This window comes from Triturus cristatus, chromosome 6 (genome assembly GCF_964204655.1).
Source record: "Triturus cristatus chromosome 6, aTriCri1.1, whole genome shotgun sequence".
Classification (NCBI taxonomy): domain Eukaryota; kingdom Metazoa; phylum Chordata; class Amphibia; order Caudata; family Salamandridae; genus Triturus; species Triturus cristatus.
In genome coordinates this window covers 1,697,932,117-1,697,953,098 of record NC_140589.1, presented here as the reverse complement: position 1 = coordinate 1,697,953,098, position 20,982 = coordinate 1,697,932,117, and the positions used below count along the sequence as shown (strand labels likewise).

The 20,982-nt window shown below is 41.4% G+C and overlaps 1 protein-coding gene across 2 annotated transcripts in view; it reads right to left on the bottom strand.

Moving 5' to 3' along the window:
* Positions 1 to 20,982, bottom strand: part of KCNK2 (potassium two pore domain channel subfamily K member 2) — a 463,644-nt gene that overhangs the window by 91,182 nt on the left and 351,480 nt on the right. The window lies entirely within an intron of this gene.

The following is a 20,982-nucleotide window of genomic DNA, read 5'->3' as shown; positions in this document are numbered from 1 at the left end:
GTGAAAACTGTCTCTTTTTAGTTGAACAGACAAGGTAGCATTTTTTTGTGTTGTCACTAATCATTTTTTTTGGTTAAAAAGATTTAGAAAAATATCGCCGTAATAATTTGTAAAGGGAGGGTCAGTAGAAGAAGTTATACTGACGTCACAAAAAGGCTGCACAGACATTGGTCAGGAAGTCAGAACGTACTGAGCTCTGATTGGTAGGTTGGTGTGAGCTGCACTGGTATTGGACAAGGCAGCAGGAACGTAGTGAGTCATGATTGGACGGTTGGTGTGAGAAGCACTGGTATAGGTCGAGAGCTGACAAATAGAAAATTACGGAAGCTTTTTCTTGGTTAACTTAAGAAAGTACATTAGTGTAAAGGATTAGAGAAATGAAGCTGCTACAGAAGATAAGGAATATTTTCCAAAAAGACAAGCCAATTGTAAAGAGAAGGAATTCCTATTCCGCCCCAGAAAATGCCTGCTTCATTTATGATGTTAGAGCGAGGTTATCATACGTGTGTATGGTTAGAAAATTGGGTGAACTATACGAAGAATGATGGTGTTATAGCTTTTCCACAACATGGTATGTGTAATGTAAGAATATTGCAGAATTTGAGAAAGCGAATGAATTCACTAGAACCTAATCCTAGATTAACACAGTATGAAGCTTTGGAAGAATGGGAAGTTGAGGCATTTGAGAGAGAGAGACATAGACTTGGTATTGGAAGATACAGAAGTTGGAGACATGGTTATCCTTTTGAAAGCAGAGCAGAAAAATGGAAAAGATGGAAAAGAGCTGTGCTAATGGAAGGGTTGTATCCAGTTTTAACAGTTGATAAACAGATTGGAGGTAAATGTAAGGAGAAAAAGAAAAATCTACAGACTCCAATTGTAGGGGGTGATATGAACGATTCTGAGGACGATGAATTGCTTGAGGTTATGATGAACAAAAGACCTCCACCTTATGAAGAAAATTTAGGGGAAATAACTCCAAGTGCACCGCAAATAGGAACCCCATTAACCCCACAAGTTACATATATAGCAAAAGTAATATGGGAGAATGAGTTAAATCTGTTGAAAAATTTGAACAGATTCAGAAAATGAACCACTTGAGTTAAATGCAGAAGCATTGACGGTGCCGGTAACGATCGGTCCTGTAGTTCTGTTATATGGAGAAAGACAAAAGGTATCCAAAGTGCATGCTTTAGCTGTCCCAGGAAGCAGTAACAGGAGTGGAATAAATGATGATGGTCAGGCAAATGTAAATAATATGCTGTTGGATCTTCCAGTTTGCGAGTTGATAACTGAAACCCCCCAAAGAAGCATGCAAATAGACCCAAGGAAAATTGGGTTAAATATAAATCCAGTAACTGGGAGTTCAGCAGGTCCGCCACAAGAGGAATTAAATAATTGCATAAGTGAAATGACAAAACTAAAAGCTCAACCAAAGAGTATAAATGTGAGTCAGTTAAAAGTAGATTTAGAGGAAATGATTATTGGTACAATTAGTCCAGACAGATTAGGAACTTACCGAGATGAAGAATTGTTATTTGTGTAAAAGTATTACGTGGAGGGCAAAGAATCTGCATGAGAAAATATCAGAAGCTGCTAGTGAATATGGAATAGATACAGAGAAATTGAAAGTTTTACAGAAAACATACAGATTGGCCTTTACTGACAAGGATTTAGAGAGTTCGAATGCGTCTGGGAAAAGATTACAAATAAAAGAACTAATGAATATTTTAAAGAAATGGGGAGATGTAGATCGATAGAGAAGTAGATGGGTGAAAAAGAAGGAAGAGGCAGCTAGTAAAGGAGCAATCATGTTCCCATTGAAAGAGAAAGAGCAAGTAGAAAGGGCGTGCCCGATGAGAGAAGTTCCAGGTGGTGGATATGTTCATGTTCCTTGGACAAGACAGGATATATTATCTTTTACAAATTACTTCCCCAGGTTAAGAGAGAAAGCAGTTGAATGGTACAAACAGGTAAATAGGTTTGGGAAAGTGTTGAAGGTTTTGTTAAAGGATTCGTATGGATTATTTGTTATTGTTGTGCTGGCAGAGTTGTGGACAGAATGTAAGATCACTATCGATTCGCCAAAAGATGAATATCCTAGGGATCCTAAAACAGGAGCTCCATCTGAGGAGGTAATGAAAAAGTATAATCAGGTGATCACATTTCTAAAGGGGAACATTTCCCCAAAGAAAAATGATTGGGTCAAGATTGACAGAACAACCCAAGAACCAAAGGAATCTGTGCATGTCTATTATAAGTTGTTACAAGTGTTTAAGCAGTATAGTGGGTTTGAAAATATTGGAGATAAAGATATGGGACATTTTTGTGTATAGGTTTGTGTTTGGGCTGAGACCAGAGATAAGCAATATGATACAGCAGCATTTTATTTGCTGGTAAAAAAAAAGACACTCGATGAGATTTTGAGGTATGCAAAATATTGTAGAGATGAAATGAATACAAAGCATAAAAAGTTGAAAGAAAAAATTATGTGGGTACAAGTAAAGGTGGCAAAACAACAAGAGACTAACAATAATTCACAAACAAATTGTCAGATGAATGGTCAAAATCAGAATGGTCAGGTACCCAGTGGAGATAGAGGCAGAGGGAAAATGAGCCGAGATGAAGCTAAAAAGAATTTTCTTGTCATGCGTGTGGAAAGATTGGACATTGGAACAATTAGTGTAGATCTGTAACAAAGAATAACGGGGCAAATCAAAATGTAATTCCACAGATGCAGAATGAGGTGGGTGTAAATCAACAGCAGCAGATAGTTACCCCACAATTACAGGTGCCACAAGCTCCCATGCCAAATATTGTGAATGCTCAAGTGCAGAGGTACTTTTCAAACACTGGATTTCAAGGAGGTGAACCAGTCGGTAATAATCAAGTAGTACAAACGAATCCCCAATATTTGTTGCAATGCCATGAGAGTGATTCTGACTCATATCAATGATGGTGCCTGAGGGGGGAGGAAGGGTGCGTGCTTGGCGCATCTTTGGGTAGATCAGTCAGATCCATTTGTTGACGGAAAGGTGTATATTACCTTTCTAGTGGATACTGGTGCTACCCGTTCTACTGTGAGAGCAGCAGAAATTCAAACCTACCCCTCTCTGGAGAAATTATCCAAGTTGTAGGAGTTTCAAATAAGCAGATCAAAACCCCAGTTACAAATCCAATTGAAGTTCACATTGGAAACTTCAAAGACATGCATCAGTTTGTGGCATGTGACTAGAGTCCAGTAAATCTCTCAGGTAGTGATTTATTATGTAAAATGAACAGTACCATCTACTTTACACCAGATGGTATTGCATTTCAGACACCTGATGAGGATGTAGAATTTAAAATGATGTTAGCAAAACAAGGAACTGAAGTGGGTGGATTGTTTCACTTTTACTGAAGAGAGTTTGCCTGAAGAATGGAAAAGTGCAGTAAGGTCGGATGTGTGGGATTTCACTGGAAAATAAATTGGCTTGATGACTAATGTGGCCCTGATACAGATCACAGTGAAGGAGGGTGCTACATATCCAAATTCTTCTCAGTACAAAATGAGCCCAGAAGTGATTGCAGGGGTTGCTCCTGTGATCGATTAAATGATTGAAGAGGAAATTCTAAAAGAAATAATGAGCAGTCCATGTAATTCACCTACCATAGGTATCAAGAAACCTAGCGGAAAGTACAGGATAGTGCAGGATTTAAGAAAAATAAATAAGATTGTAGTACCAGGCTGCCTTATAGTCCCAAATCCAGTTGTAATTCTTTACCAAATCACCTGTGATGCTGAATGGAACACTAGTAATTGATTTGTGCCAAGCATTTTTCTCAATTCCTTTACACCCAAAAAGCCAGTATTTGTTTGCTTTCCGGTCCGGAGACCGTATTTTGGCATGGTGCCGAGTTCCTCAAGGGTATACTGAAAGTCCCTCAATTTTTTTATCAGATCTTGAAAAAATGTCTGGAGACTCTAATCATGCCTGGACATTAAGTTTTTGTTCAATACATTGATGACCTATTGGTGGCATCAAAAACAAGAGAGGCATGTGTAACTGATACCGTTGCCTTACTGAGCCATTTAGCAGAAGGAGGACATAAAGTGTCCCCTGTAAAATTGCTATTTTGTAAACAGGAAGTTCAGTCTTTAGGACATAAAATAGAAAAAGGAGTCAGAAAGGTGACACCAGAGAGAATCAATGTGATTAAACAAATGAATCTACCCACAACTCAAAAGGAAGTACGAATATTTTTGGGAATGGTTGGATACTGTCGTCAATGGATCAGTGGAGTTTCACTGATTGCAAAACCTCTACAGAGGCTGACAAGAAAGGATGTGAAAGATCCAATTGTTTTGGATGATGAAGGAATGGAAACATTTATTAAACTGAGAAACAGCCTATGCAGAGTACCAGCATTGGGAATGCCTGATTATGCAAAGGAATTTGCATTGTACTGCAGTGAGAGAGATGGGTGTGCACTCTGAGTTCTAACACAGAAACATGGAATGGCACGACGCCCTGTAGCATATTTTTCTGCTACTCTGGATTAAGTGGCTGCAGCATTACCAGGCTGTTTAAAGCAGTAGCTGCAACTTGTGTGAGTCTGGAACAAAGTGAAGCAATTGTGATGGGATATCTGGAAAAAGTATATGTGGCACATTCATTTGAGATCCTTTTTACCAGGACAAGGACACAGTACTTGACTTCTAGTCGGCTGACTAAATATGAAAGAATAATTTTGAATGCTGACAATGTGACTGTGGTGAGGTGCACAACATTAAATCCTTCCACTTTGTTACCAAATTGTCAGTGTGATGTTGTGAGAGATGAAGTGGATCATGATTGTTTGGATGTGATAGAACTGTGCACGAAACCCAGGCCAGACATAGAGGAAGTTCCTTTGGAAGAGTCAGACTGCAAGATATTTGTAGATCGGTAATGCTTGAGAAACGAGAGAGGTGAACTATGTGCTACCTATGCTGTATGCACCATAGCAGGGGTTCTGGAAGCATCCTGTTTAAAAAGAGTAAATTCGGCCCAAATTGCTGAGCAGATAGCTCTGATCAGAACATGCAAAATTACCAAAAGCTAAAGGTAACCATATTTACTGATAGTAGATATGGGTTTGGGATTGTACATGATTTCAGTCAGCTATGGATGCAAAGGGGATTCCTGACTTGTTCAGGCTCTCCAATCAGAAACGGCAAATTTGTAAAAGGATTATTGAATGCATTGCAATCGCCCAAAAGAATTGCAGGGGTCAAATGTGCCGCACATACATCAGGAGATGATTATGTGACAGAAGGTAATAGATATGCAGACCAAATGGCACGATTCTGTGCACAAAATGCAATGGCTATAAACAGATCAAAAGAAAGAGAAAATACCAAATGCCATCTTATGTTCACAATTACATTTGAAACCTGAGAGGAAGTGAGGCAAATGCAGGAAGAAGCAAGTGAGGAGGAAAAGACAAAATGGAGAAATACAGGATGTAGAAAAAGAGCAGAGGACAAAGTGTGGGTCTGTTATGATGAAACACCAGTCTTGCCAGATTCTTAACTTTCCCACAGGGCCAGGGTGTACCATGGACTTGCACATATGGGAAGAGATGTAATGATCAGACTCTTCAAGCAGACATGGTATAATCCGAAGTTCAGGGTCATTGCATAGAGCCTTTGCCAGAGTGTATCGTTTGTCAGCAGCAAAATCGAGGCAGAAAAAAGTTGTTAGTTGGGGTACAATTGGAAAGGCAGGAGGACCATTTACCCGACTGCAAATGTATTTTGTGGAACTCCCGCCATGCATAGGGCTGAAATACGTGCTAGTCATTGTTTGTCTATTCTCTTGCTGGGTGGAAGCCTATCCCACCGGGAGGAATGACAGTTTAACTGTAGCTAAGTTGCTTTTGAGAGAACTGATCCCTAGGTTTTGATTTCCAGTCACTTTGGAGTCTGATAGGGGAACACACTTTAATAATGAAGTAATTCAAATAATTTGTGCAGCATTTAACATTGAGCAGAAGCTGCATTGTGCCTATTGACCTGAAGCATCTGACGTGGTCGAACAGATAAATAGCACCATAAAATCTAGGTTAGGGAAAGTGTGTGCATCCACATCACTGACATGGCCTGACGCTTTACCTCTTGTATTGATGAGTCTGAGAAGCATTTCCGACAAAAAGACTGGTTTGAGTCCACATGAGGTCCTAATGGTAAGAGCAATGAGACAAGCATTTGTACCAGAGTACAAACTGATGAATATATCTTCGGATCTGGTACTTGACTATTGCAAAGGACTGGCTGACCTGGTGCGTTCTGTGTCTCACCAGGTTGGAGAAGAATTTACAACAACACAGCAAAATCAAGCTCATGATTCGAGTCCTGGTGAGTGGGTTCTTGTCAAGAAACACGTGCGAAAAATGTGTCTTGAACCCAGGTGGAATGGCCTCTATTAAGTCAATCTGGTAATTATGACATCTGTAAAGTGTTCTGGCTTGCCAAACTGGATTCATGTGATCCACACAAGACAAGTGCCAAGTCCACTTGAAAAACCAAAGGAGCCGCAACTGGTAAATCAAAGTCAAGGACCAGTGGCTGAAGTGTGTGAAACTGAAGAATCTAAAATAACAGATTCTGATGAATAAACCAATGATGAACAGCCGAGCACAAGTCAAGTAAAGTGGGCACCAGATACAGAGACTCGTGAGATTGCTGTTGAACCAGAAGGAAGTGAAGTTGTTGACGAAAAAGAAGAAAGTGAATTCACTGCTGAGCCAAGTGACAGTGAGCTCACTGTTGGGCCAGAACAAGGTGGAGATACAGATGAGCCTGAAGTGGATGAATTCACCATTGAAACAACAGAACAAGAAGTTCCTGAAAGTCAAGGAGAAGAACTAATGAAAAAGCAGGGCCAAGTAAAAGAATCTATGAAACAGACGAAGAAGGTGAAAGGGTTGTCGCTAAGAAACCAATAAAAGGTGATAATTGGCATAGTGGAGCAAAAAGAGTAAAATATAGATTTGTGAAAAGAAGAACAAAGAAAAGACCAGAACAGATTAAACAGGTCTCAAGTCAAACTGAACAAGAAGAGTCAGGAGAAGAGTTAGTACGAAAAACGAAGAGAGTAAGAATCCCACGCAGAAAATACAAAGCACCTGAGTGGACTTATATTAATCTTGAAGAAATTGAAAAAAATCAGATTCAAGTGAAAACAAAAACAGTTCAAAAACTAAACCGATTGATGAAAGCAATTTAAGACCACCTTAAAAGAACTGAAGAGAAATTTAAGGTAAAAGTTTGACAGGAAAAAAAGAATTACACCATTCAGAAAAGCCTAAGAAAAGAAAAGAAAAGAGGGTAAAGAAGAAAGCCTTGAAGTGTAGGATTACACTACTATTTGTTGTAAATATTTTTGAATAGTATTAGAGAAATTAGATCTAGATATTGGTAGATTTGTATTTTTATAGAATATAAAATGAGTGAAGTAGAAGTGACTGAACATCCAAAACCTAGTCTAAAATGTAGATGTATTAAAGCTTGCTTATGAAGTATATTCTTTCTAATGTTCATATGGATATTTTTAACAATAATTGTACCTATTTTTACGGTAACTATTAATGGAAATAGTAATAATAACGTAACAAGTGAACGAACGCGTGATGTCACTAAAGAAAAACTGATTACTCATGAAGGACAATTGGATGGAAATGGTTTCCATCATGATAATTCCATTAACGATTTTTCATTAAATGTCTTCACTAAATTGCTGTATGAGTATACTAACACCATGAATGTGAGTGACTGTTACGTGTCTATGCAATTACCTTCGTCAGTCTCAGATGGGGTGACTTATGACACCCTAACATAAGGTATGTCATGCAGTGTACTAACAAGCCTGTTTTATGTAACAGGAAGATAGAGTATCACTACTCTAATATAGATTTGATATTTTCAGAAATACCACTAATAAAAGAGTTAAATAAGATTTTAAGCGCTAAAAATGCACGTTATATGGGAGACTTTTTCCCACATTACTAAAGCTTTAGATATAGAATATGCCTATAAGAATAACCTGACCTGCAGTTTGCGAATTGAAGAAAAGGTTTTTATTGAGATGGTGGAAATTAGAAGGAAAAATGTTCAAAAGAAAGCTGCTGAACAGAAGTTCCGAGTACCACTGTGGGCTTCTAGAGAAGGAAATTATGAAAAGGGCGAGACATATGCTGCAATGTCCCTGGACTGGCAAAAAAAGGGGAAAATATGCTTGTTTAGAACTAAAACTAACTACAATAACTATTTTATTGGTAGTAGTGAATGTGAACATACCTTTCAGATTACTGGAGGCTGGGAATTGAAAGGTGGAACTGATCCTGTTTTCCCAGGAGTTTACTATGTGTGTGGAACAAAAGCCTATTATAGACTGCCTGCACATTGGTATGGTACCTATTATTTTGCCATTGTCTTTCCGAAGGTCCATCATATAGACCAAAACAATAGAAAATTAAGTGAAGTAAAGCAAGGACTAATACGTAACAAAAGAGCTAGTTTTTCAGAAGTTGTAGGTGATATTTTTAGTGCACTGATACTATCAGTGGGAGTCATACTAAATTCACACCAAATGAGAATATTGTCTACAATTGTAGATCGATTATCAACAGACACTGTTGGTGGGTTTTTAATGATAGATACTGAAATGGTTGCTATCAGATCGATGGTTTTACAAAATTGACTTGCCCTTGACATTTTATTGTCAAAGGAGGGTGGAGTCTGTGGTATGCTGAAGGTCCAACATTGTTGCACATATATTCCCGATAAAAGTCAGGGAATAGAGGGATTTATTAAGAATATTACAGAGTTACATAAATAATTGACCCCACTGGAGGTTGACGGTGTTTAGGAGAGACTGGGTAAGAGTTTCTCCTCAGTAGGCAAATGGTTTTCTGCCTTTGGAAGTAGCTTATTAGGGAAAATATGAATACAATTTGTTTCCATAGCAATGATAGCTTTAATGATAGTAACATCTTATAAATGTTGCAAGATTGAGAGAGGAAGGCATGAAGTGACAGAAACAGGAAATAAACGAAGGGCGAAAAAGAGAAAGAGAGAAGAAATAGAATTAGAAGAAATGAAAGGAGAATACTATAACATGATGAAAGGTTTAGATGAAAATGCTGTAAAAGAGAGACCACTGAGTTTTAAAGTAAAGTTGGCACACGGTATGGTAGGTATTTTTTTTTTTATAATGGCACTAGGAAGCCATCAAAGGGGGGATTGATGGAGCAGGATGTCATAAAAGCGATACTTGCTCAGAGCAACACCCCCATAATACGTACTAACAGTAAGTAGATATAGAAATTAACATGCATTTTACACACATGCACATGGGCAAAGGCTTTGCATAAAACTTCACTAATGTGAAATAATATAAAACCTGTTATTCAGTGAGCTTCAAAGATTAAAGAAAATACATGTTTAGGCCGCATACTCAAAAATCGTAGTTGCATGTTGCATTTTGCTGCAGAATACCAATTAATGCCGTTTTCCTGTTTAAAGCTTATGCTAGGTAATGTTAACTGGGAATAGAATACGGGAGGGGGATACACAGGGAAAACTACATTGTCATATAATTAATACATTTTTATTTGCATTTACTGTAGTATGCTGGACTCGAACCCCATCTTGGTTAAAGTCGTTCCGCGTGGGAAGGGGAAGAGATGAGGAGCACAAAAGAGCTGACAGAAATGAACATATATGCTGTGCTTAGCAGCAAGCGTGTCCGAGTTGAAGGACATGGGTCCCGGAACATTTGTCAGTTTGCCAAGGAACATGGTCGACCGTGGGATTGGATGTCTTTTCCGCTCAAATATTAAATTAACTTTATCGAGTTGTATCATTTGAATGTAGTATGAATAGAGAACTTGAAAACCTGTGGGAACGAAAATTATGACAAATAAATGTCTAATGTTTGGGGTGAAGTCACTGTAGGGTGATAGAACCACCTACTGGGATAGCCAATAAGCTGTTAGAAAATGTGAGTTGTTGCAATTTAGGTGGGATGGATATGGAGATTTTGGGGTATAATTGGGATGCCTTTAGGCGTGTGGTTTCAGACTTGCAGGGAGGAAGAGAAGAAGGGTGGATGCGTCGGTTTGCAGAGAGGCCTAGCTGTGCCTGTCCTTGCCTGTCTTGGGTTCTGTCTCTCTTGTCCCCTGATCCTATCTCAGGGGACCCTCACCATTCCCTAGGCCAGGGGGGTGGTTTCACAGACCTACTAGGTTTGTATTATCAAACATGCAAATGTATTATTCTGAAACAGTTGTCTCTTCACCAATCCACTCCGACATAATATTGTTTCTTGCATAATATTTGCTGAAACTTTTGTCTCTTAATCTATCTCCTCCATTATATGGTTACCGTACTTATTGATGTGAGAAAAGAATGTGTTCCAGTTGCATGTAATGACAACTTCTCTCCTTTGATGAATTAATTGTTTTTATTTGTACCATGTTTGCATATGAGCATTATAGAATTAAAGAAAATATTAAGATAAACTTTAATAATCATACCAGGAGTTTGTGATTTATTCAAACAACTGATTAAATAAGTAAGATGTGTCATATCATTGCCATCAACTCTTCAACTAATTGGTCCATCGACCAAGTGGATGGATAGTTGATGTATAAGTTAGAAAGATATATATATTGGGGATGTTTGACTATGAAATAATAAACGACATGGAAAACTGAAATTATTGAAACAAGATTGACCCCAGCGCATCAGAGATACGGGTGAATGTGTATGGGCCATTGTTTGAGATATTTTTAAGTATTGATCCCTGATCAGATATTGGTTTTGCGCTGGATCAGCCTGAATCCACTAACAAGCAAATATTGGTGAGGCCTTGCAGGGACAGCACTAGAAACTAGAGGCATTCAAACAACCGGATAACGGCAAATAAGATTGAAGAGGCCACGGGTCCATGACCCCACAGGACGCAGTGTGACTCAGAGCGGAGCAGAGTTATGCCTATGAATGACTGAGGTTTCGAGGTGACCCTGGACAGAGGTGGTTGGTGTCGCTAGGCTGTAATAGAGTGGAGCTTAACGAGCAGGTTGACACTCTCAGATATACCGCAGGATTAGCAAGACAGCTGGTCTTCCGATCGAACATACACACCAGACATACGACAGGAGCATTGAATGCAAAATTTAGCCATACATGGGGAAGCTGCGAACTCCAGCAGGAGCCTGCGCTGAGGACTGATCCAACGCCAATAAGCTGAGCACTACCAGACACATCTGTGCAACCACTGGCTTGGGTGAAAAGTATTGGGGTGCCAAGCAGCGGGTTGGGACACAGCGACGAACCGTAAAATGAAGGTATCAAACACGCCAGGCGTGAAAGTAACCCCCCTGGCCTGCACATGCAAGATCGGCGTCCTCAGGGGTGCAAGCATAATCGAGATATAGAGCAGATGTAGACCCCTAAAGCTTAATAAGGCAGCACATGTCGGACATGGGCCGGCTTCGCTCCGCCAACCAGAGCTCAGATAGACAAGATACCCGAGGCTGTGTTCACCGACTCTATGTCCAGTAAACTGGACGCAGTACTAGCTACAGTTGAAAGACTGGGGAACACGTTGAAGCAAATGCGCAACTCACTTGAAGCCAAGATTGATGCAGGAGGCACGCAAGCTGCAGACCATACAATTTGCAAACAGTCAAGTAATGCTCTTCCCAGACTACACAGTTACAGTACAGAAGCAACGGCACTCAGTTTTAGAAGGTCCAACCTACGCCGCCTGCGTAGGTTGGACCTTCAATATTCCCAGCTATTTCCTGCAGGCCTAATAGTGGCAAAAGTCAAGACGCATTTATTTGCCACCGCCACAGGTGCCTGGGAAAGACACCTTTGCGCCATGGACCAAACATTGAGCAAGAGATCCCAGACCAAGGTAAGACACTACAGGCAGCAGCAGAAATAAGGGATTATTGTAGAGACTCAATGTCTGAGGAGAGTCTTCAGGACCATGGAAGCAAAAAACCCTTATGTGTGCTTCAAAACAATGAAGTTGTTTAGTCAAACTTAATTAGAGTCATCGACAATGATGTAATTTACCTGAAATCCCCCTTGAGTAGCAGTCAACGCGTTTCAAACCCCACTTTTCTTTGAGGGTTCTCCTCAGGACCAGGGCTGAGTGACTTCTTTGGACACAGAATGTTTGTTGAAACAAAGGACTTGTTTGTCTTGAGCAGGACAACCATTAATCTGACGTTCAAATTTAATTCTTTAATTTTAGGTTTTTCTGGACCATCCATAGTATTCCAAGGGCGATAGTTGAGAAATAGTGGTTTTTCTACTATAGGACTGGTGAATACTGAATGGTTATAGACCTTTTTGTATGTTTCCCTCAATGTATTGTTCACATTTGAGCACATAATTAGTTTCACGTTGAGCACAATGTGTTTAGACAAAATTCTATGTGATTCTATGTGATTGTGGTTCTCTCTTTCTTTCCTTTTTTTTGTATTAATGTAAATGTTTTGAATGAGTATGAATTGGATGTATGAAATAGTCTGAATTTTACAAAGCATTAGCAACACTGCTTGTGCCTCAGCTAAAAACAGTATACAGCGCCGCACTGTCGGCCTCCATACTTATGGCATCACAACGAGAGACGTTACTGATATCTCTCTCTAAACCAGACAGGGATCAATGGCAACTGGGTTTATACAGACAACTGGCCCTTCTCAACACTGATTATAAAATTTTAGCTAGCGTATTCTCAATTAGGCTGGCACCACTGGTGCAGTCAATGGTGCCTCTGGACCAGAATATGGAGATTCTTCTGGCTCCAAGAATATGCAAAACAGCTTTGGCCAAGGCTGCTTGGTCCTAGACCTAGAGAAGGCCTTCGACTCTCTCGAATGGCCCTATCTATTCTCGGTCCTCCTCAAATACGGTTTCAGAGTAACTTTTCTGAACCATGTGAGGTTGTTATACATGCAACTTCTCATCCGGATCCGCACAGGATGACAAATATCAGGTAGCTTTCCAATAGGCAGAGAAATTAGGCAAGGGTGCTCCGTTTATCCTTTACTATTTTAATTGGCTATGGAACCACTTACAGCACATTTTCACAGGAGGGGTAATAACTGAGGCATTTGCCTGGTTGAAGGTCTGCACATGGTGTTCTTGTATGTAGACGACCTACTACTACATATACGGACACTGTGCCAGACAACATAGCGGAGATTTTGCAGTGATGCACTGGGCTGTCGGGGCTGAAGGTGAATTGGAATAAGTCATGCCTTCATCCCTTCAAACATGAAGCGCAGGACCCAGGGCTTACAGTCAATGGTGTGCTTATTAGGTGGCAGCCCTCATCCCTCCAGTATCTAGGCATACACATATATCACTCTGCAAGAGACATCCTGGATGGCAAACTTACTAGAGCCATACAATCCATCCAGTCCCAAATAAAATTTGGGAAAACGCTGCTGATAAACGTCATGGGCAGAATAGTCATGTCCAAAATGGTGATAATGTCAGGACTCTTGTATTACTTCACAAATCTGCTGAAATACGTTCAGGCTAAAAAGTTCAGTGAATTGGAACAATTGCTTAGAAACTTCATTTGGAACAAGAGTAGCTCTATGGAAGCTATATGCGCCAATGGAAAAAGGAGGCCTGGCAGTTTCCAACACAGAACTATACTACTTAGCGGCGCAAGTAAAGTGGGTGACAAAATGGCTGGTAGGACTGCAATTAGCTGACATGGCCACTGTACAACCACTGTGGTCATTAACCAGGATCTGCCACTTGTTTCATCCCATTGTCAAGACCCCGACCCCGACGCCAACGTCACTAACCCTGGCTCACCGCTAGTACAGACGTGGCATATATCTCACCTGGCAAACAACCCCCTACACACCTGCAATACTTCTTATTGGTACCCTGAGGAGTGGAGTGGATACATTAAGTGGTGTGCTAGAACCCTGGCATGCTGCAGGGGTACAGACGCTGGGTGACTTATAAGAAGATGGAAAACCATTATCATTTGACAAGTTAGCCGAAGACACAGACAGGCCTTATTATATTTTACAACTCTATAATGTCTACGCTGACAACAACCTGGGGGGACATGAGCATTGAGCCCCAATCCCATTTAGTAAGACAATACCTGAATGTTATGGGCAACTATATAGTGCATTGGCTAATGGAAGCACTACCAATGCACACATTAAGACCTTTAGAGATACTGCACACAAACCGGGAGGTAGACAGAGGTAGGCCCTGGGAGGAAAAGGAGTGGGGCATGATACTGGCAAGTGCTACTGCAAAATTCCGCATCATTCAGTTTTTTATCATCCATAGAGCCTATTTATCACCAGACAAAATAAACAGATACTTTCAACTACCAACTGCAGCTGGCCCCCATTGTGAACAGGTCGGAGCTGACCTTCTTCATATGCTGCGGTCCTGTCCCCTATTATGCAGTTATTGGCAAGAGGTCGGACCAGCTTGTCGGAGTGCATGGACCGCCCACGACTACAAACATGTGAGTGCATACTAGGTGTGTTCTCCAGGCCAAAAAAGCACAAAGTCACATTCGGATTTATAGATCTAGGCCTTATAGCAGCTAAAAGTCAGATCACCCAGAGATGGAAGAATAATTATCCTCCCTTACCATAGTGCTGGAAGTGGTCACTCCTGGTGTGGTCCCTGGCTGAAAGCGTAGCTCTACACAAAGAAGATACAGCCGGACTGCGGAAATACCCCATTGTGCAGCACTGGGGCACTATATTGGTGACATTACAACATACAGGCCAATGCAGGATGGGGTAGCATCACATGATGAGACTGAAGAAGGGATAATCAGTGGTTGCAGGCAGACTGTATCAAAGCAGGAATCTAGCCTAGGGTCGCCATGAACCTACCGTGAGAATAAACAGGGAGAGGACTGACGCATAAGCAAAAATAACTCACTAACTTGGAGACATGAGGAGTGGAGCCAAAAAGGGATGGGAGAGGGTTAAACACAGTGGGAGACGCTTAAATGGCAAAGAAGTTGTTTTATTGTGTTGAATAGTAAACAGCATCAGCATTGCATTGCAAATATCCAAGTAAAGTAAGCACATGACTACATGGGCTACACATATAGATTGAACACAAACCGGCAATTTACTGTTAGAAGTCAAATATGTGAACCATGTTACCGACATTCTTTCGTTATCCGTTAGTCATAAAGCATCATGTAAGAAATGCACAAGTCAAAACAATGGAAATGTAATCTGTAATGTTGGAACTGATAAATGTGAATTTATACTTTATGCATTGCATTTACCAAGAAAACTATTAGATGCAAATATAGAAGTGTAAAAAAAAATCAAGGAGATAACTGAATTATGTGCAATTATTTATTGGTGGAACCTCCGGACTACTCAGGGAAGACGTTTTTTAAACTTTAATCTTTAACATTTTTTAAAGTATATCACTACTCAATATGGGTTTCCAAGCCCTAAGCAGAGCTAGACAGGACATCTCGAACGAGGAGAGCAGTTAGGTAAGACAGTCCTTCGTTAGGGCAGCTCCACAGTTGCAAGGGAAGGAATTTCTGCAGCTTGGCAGCCTAATATTGAAAAAAACACCCACCTGCTCTGGTCCTGCTGTATCTAGGGACCTGAGCCAGCAGAACACATGAGGAATGAAGCTGTCTGGTCAATAATGACAAATTAATTGTCTGGTAAGTAGGGCCATAATTGGATATGTCTCTGTAGGTGAAGCAGAGTGCCTCAAATTGAATACGCTTCACACTTGGGAACCAATGAAGGTCTCAAATCATGCCAGAGATATGGGGTCTGCCCTAGGCAGGTAACAAAGAAGTCGATCTACCGATTCCTGAATCACATGAATATAGTGGAGCAGGGCCTTGTTGATTGCTAAATAAAGCACATTACCATAGTCTAGGCAAGCGATAATCAAAGCCTAAACTATGTTTTTTGAGTAGCAATGGGAAGCCTTCCAAGGAGCTACCAGAGGCCTCTAAGAAGATCAAAGCAGCAGGCAGCCACAGCATTGATCAGGAACTCAAATTTGAGCTGGTTGTCAATCCAAAAACCAATACTTTTTACTATATGAGCAGGAACCAGCACAGAGATTCACTCCCCTAGCCACCATTAGGTCCCCATAGATTACGTTGGTAGCCTGCTATTAAGATCTCCGTCTTATTGCCATTCAGTTTTAACAGTTGCTGTCCATGTATCAGGCGAATGCTTGAAGGCAGGCGTTAAGCTGCAAAGGGCCTTTGTCTGCACCAGGTGCTGAGTTGATGATAAACTGCGTATCATCGGCATACAAGAAGATGAAAGGCGGAAAGTATTTGCGAAGTCGGTGAGGGGTTGAACATCGATATTAAAGCACATCGGGCTCAAAGATGACCTCTGGGGAACACCATAGTGAATAGGTTGCATTGTTGAAGTAAATGTTTTAGAGGTAACTTGAAATGTCCTTTCTGCTAGAAAGGAATAAAATCACTTCAGGGCAATGCCTGTGATGTCGCATTCCTTCAGTGTACCGAGGATCGTGGAATGAGATAATGCCAAAAGCAGGACTCAGGTCCAAAAGGATAAGGGCAGCAGTTCCGCTTTCATGCAATGAGGTCTTGAGTGTGTCAGTGCCACAAGGAGAGCAGACTCAGTGTTGTGGCAGGGATGGAAACCTGATTGAAAAGAATGTAATAGATGGTTGGATTTCAGATAGGCTCATAACTGCATTATAACATACTTTTCAAGTGTGTTGGCAAAAACTGGAAGAAGGATGATGGGCCTATAATAGTCAATTTTGACGGAGTCCAGTGAGGGTATTTTAAAGGAGGGAAGACCATGGCATGTTTTCATGGCTGTAATTAAGGACATATTTAGCAGGTTGGTGAAGGCTGAGAGAATGACTGGTATAGCCTTTTTTTCAAACCAAGAGGGCACTTGATCCAGTGGAGAGCCTGACTTGATGGTCATAAAGAGGGTCTCCAAATTGACTCTATTTAGCAGGGAAAAAGCAGACATGGTTTGACCCTTGGGAGGCGAAATGGAAGGATGGCAGCGGGGGAGGTGCTTGGGGGAGGGAGCTTAAAGAAGAGCAATACATCCTCATCTTTGTTAAAAAAAAAACTAGCTCGACGGGATGCCTTGGACGTTGGGTCCATATTAGACTTTACAATGTATAAAATCTCTTTAATCAAATTGTTGGATTTTAATAAGCAAATTATGCCTTGTCGCTTTCCTGATGGAATGTTGATTTTTTTTATAGTGACAGGCTATACTTCACTGGGTGTCAGGGTCATAAGATTTGACCAACTGCGTTCTAAGGACTTGCAATTTTTGTTAAAGATAAGATGATTTGAGTAAACCAAGGGGATGGAGGGTGGATCTTGCCCTTGGGTGCCTTAGGAAATGGAATCGGTTTGTTGAGGGTTTTTTTTTATGAATAGATAGTAGCCTCTCTTTCTAAGGCCCACACAGATGACTCCGTCAAGGGCAAGGTATCGCAAAAAACATCAGAATCTAGTTTCGACCATGGTCTAGAAAAGGTTTCCTGGGGTGAGCTAAAGAGCGCACCCTAATGGATGTAAAGACTGAATGGAAAGACTAAAGAGGAGAGCACAGCGGTCTGTACATTTAAAAAGGAGGATCAGCTACGAGGTGGATAACTTAATATCAACAAGATTTAAGATATGACCAGCGAGCCCTAGGGCGGTGCAAACGGTGCAACTGCACAGGGCGCTGACTTCAGGTGGAGGCGTTGTGTTTGCAATAATATCATGGCTGCGTTCCTTGCCTCCAGTAATTTTCATGCAAAAATAAAAATGCTAAGATAACTCCGGTGATTAAAGTTCTTCCTAGAGAAAGATCGGAGGTTTGTCTAGTGGATGTTTTGACTCATGGCAAGGTAATGCAGAGGGTTAATATGCCTCCTGCAAAGCATGTGTACCATGCAGATCACAAAGTGCAAATAATGTAAATAGGTCAGTTGGTATCTGATTTTGCCAGAGAGATCCTTTTGCTGATTACAGTTTATAAGTTAAAATCCCAACAGAACAGAGAGCTTATAACTGTCATCAAAGAAAAGCATGCAAACTGTAGAGTATTGATTTGAGCATTTTTACCCCAGTCTTTCTTTATCCTAATGTTGGAAAAAGGGCTCATTTGGATAGAAATCAATTCTGATAATTACAAAGGACCCACAACCATGGTGTTATGTCTTAAATGTTGAGTTTGTGCCTCTCCACACCAAGCCCTATTAAACTATACTGTCTACCAGTATGGATAAGATGTGACTCCTAGACCTTGTAGTCCTCTGTTTTATGTAGCATTTCCTATACACTGATTTAAACATGTATGATTGATTGTCTCTGGGTAGTGTGTTTGTTGTAAAATGATGTAACACCCTACACTGGTATAAGTGACACTATAAAAATAAATAAATGCATCTGAGAGAGAGAGAGAGTGGTTATGGAGACTTGACGGGCACTGTTAAACGGTGCTAGTGAGTTAATCCATAGTGGAGGTGGTCATTGGGGGACGCCAACAAACATTGTCACACCGGGCACCACCAGCTCTTTAGCTGGCCCTGTGGCCTGCTGTGTGTGTGGGGGGCGAGATCAGTTGGGCAAACTGAAGTGCCTGTAGACTCTGTAGCGGATCCTGTCCTGAGACGCATTGTTGATCATCCACATGCAAACTAAGATTGTCCAATATGTTTAAATTAGCATATTGCAAGGTAAAAGGAAAAATAGCCTTGGCAAAGCTGAAGAGAAGTCCGTGACCAGTCACGGGGAACAGTAAATAAAGGAGCAAGACAGAGAAAAATTATAACACCCTAGGAAAAAATTATGCCTTCACAGTTAGGCAATAAGACATGTAAAAGTGGGTTTAAAGGTAAGGGCCACCCCACAGCGCAATCTTGGTTGGCAATACAAAACCCAGCAGGAAGGACAACTAGTACATCAGGTGCAGAGCCAATCGTAAGCCACGTCTCTGCAAGAGGCATCTAAGTTGTAATTAATAATGAAGCCAAAATCTCAAGTTAATGTTTAGGAAGAGATTGACAATTGAGACTAGCTAAATTATAAGTAGTCACTTGTCCAGTCATGGAAAGAGAGTCAGTATCTGTGTGTAATTTAAAATTACACTGCAAGCAATACTCAGCAGTATAAGAAGGTTGGAAGCTGTGGTTGCAGGCAGCAGTAATAGGAGAGCGCCATGCCAAAAGCTGTTCCACCCATAATAGTGGCTAAAAGGGTGAGGATTTGAGCAGGGATACTGTCCCTTGGCCCCTTTTGTGTGCAGATGGGTGGAGACTGGCTTATCTTTGGCAGCCTATTGTTGCATCTGAGCGAGTCTGCGCCCTGTGGTGAGTTTTATAGGGCGATTGGGCACCAAGTTTGAGGCCTCAGTAAACAACCTCATCATTGGGGCTGTTGAACTGACCGAGGCCATAAGGACAGTGAAGAACAGATGGAGACCTGTGGAGCTTGCACACGCACTAAAGGACCTATGTGCGTGGCTTGCACGTGCAATGGAGGACCCCAATGCCTGGCATTGCTGATACCACCTCTCAGACAAGAGAGACCTATAGAAGAGTGACTGTTTTCAAAGTGCTTTTAGTTCCTTTTATGAACAGCACTTATTTTCCTAACTGCTGCTTAAACCACTCCCAAAAAGCAGGTGGGTAGCAGCTCAGCAGGGCAGTTCAGTAAAGCCTGGTGTTGGCGCTCAGCCCAGAGCGGTGCAGCTTTCTGCATACGTTCAGACACACATGCTCTGCTGTAAGAAAACATGTACACGCACAGTTTCACACATACATGACCGCTGCCCAACCCTCTTCAGACTATTCACCCTCTCTACTCAGGGCGCCAAGGTGTCCCTCCCACCTCTTGTTACCTTCTGCAGCTGCTGTTTAGTGCATAGTGGGCCCCAAGTGGAGCAGTCGCGTGGTGCTAGGCCCCTCTCTCTGCCTCTCTCTCTCCCTCCCCCCATCTCTCGAAGGTAATGGTGAGGTTGCAAGTTGTAAGCTCAGGGGATACATGTGGTATGTGGAAATGAGGTCTTCTGCAATGAAACAGTGAGACAGACAGGGCTCTTCCTCCAGTAGAGCCACCTGCTCCTCTCATTGGCTAAACGTCTGAGAGATCAGACAATAAGTGGAGGATGAGGAGGGATCTAGAAGGCTCCCTCAGTCAGCACAGGTCAAAGCTTGGGACGAGCCTAACCTGCTCCCTTAGCTGGTGCTTCTGGTGTTTTTCTTAGTTCCGGCCAGCCCTCAAAGCTACCTCTCTGAGGCACATTGGGCATGCATGATGGTGCAATATTCAAGTCGCCAACACACATGCCCAATGTGTGCCTGTATACTGCTCTGCTACCTGCAGAGCAGACATTGGGGAACAGACACATCAGTCAGTCTCCTCCTCTTCCGTCCTCCATGACTGGAGGGGCAAAGCCCTAAACGCCCTTATGGAAAAGCTGCCCCTGCATGGTGTAAAACTCAGAATCTGGGATAAAAAAGAAACCAATATTGTGTGCAAAGGGTGCTTTTTGCACCCAAGTTTTCGAGGACAGTCAGAAGAAGGCTTTTAGCAATAAGGGAATATGATGTGCAGATGAAAAACACTAAAAGGTCATATAGACCATGATGGAAGAGCAAAACCGGAGAGTTTTGATCTTGCACTCAAACTGTGTTCACTTTAGTGTTGCGCTCCAATTGACCACCACTTTGAGCTGGTCGTAGAAGAGGGTACACTACTCAGAACATGTGTAAATGACGTCACTGAAATACAATATTTCATGAAAAACAGATCTAGATGCCAGTAATGCATATATTTCACTATTTGTGCACACAGCAGACAACATCTGGGCAACACAGCACAATTGGGAACTATGTAGCTTAGTTTTTGCACCTAATGTTTTGCAACATGGTCTTCCTGACCGCCA